Source organism: Eptatretus burgeri, chromosome 17 (genome assembly GCF_056783735.1).
Source record: "Eptatretus burgeri isolate ZD-2024b chromosome 17, Ebu_testis_v1, whole genome shotgun sequence".
NCBI lineage: Eukaryota > Metazoa > Chordata > Myxini > Myxiniformes > Myxinidae > Eptatretus > Eptatretus burgeri.
This window is the reverse complement of record NC_140977.1, coordinates 8664009-8664339: the sequence shown is the minus strand read 5'-3', so window position 1 is coordinate 8664339 and position 331 is coordinate 8664009.

The following is a 331-nucleotide window of genomic DNA, read 5'->3' as shown; positions in this document are numbered from 1 at the left end:
AACTGTCGTTCCTTGTGTCTGAAGGTGAGCTTGAATCTGTTTGGCAGTTGATCGAAGTGCTTTCTCCACCATTCGAACAATCCTTTGCTGCAATCTTCAATCAAGTTTTCTCTTTCGGCCACGTCCAGGGAGGGAAGCTCGTGGCTTGGGCTTTAAACTTCCTGATAACATTGTGTACCGTGAACACAGGAACATCAAAGTCTCGAGAGATAGACCTGTAGACTTGAGATTGTCCATGCTTGGCTACAATCTTGTCTGACCTTCTCTTTCAATTTTCTGGTTTTCTTTCTTTTCTCCATTCTCATTGCGGTACACACAATGACACAAAACA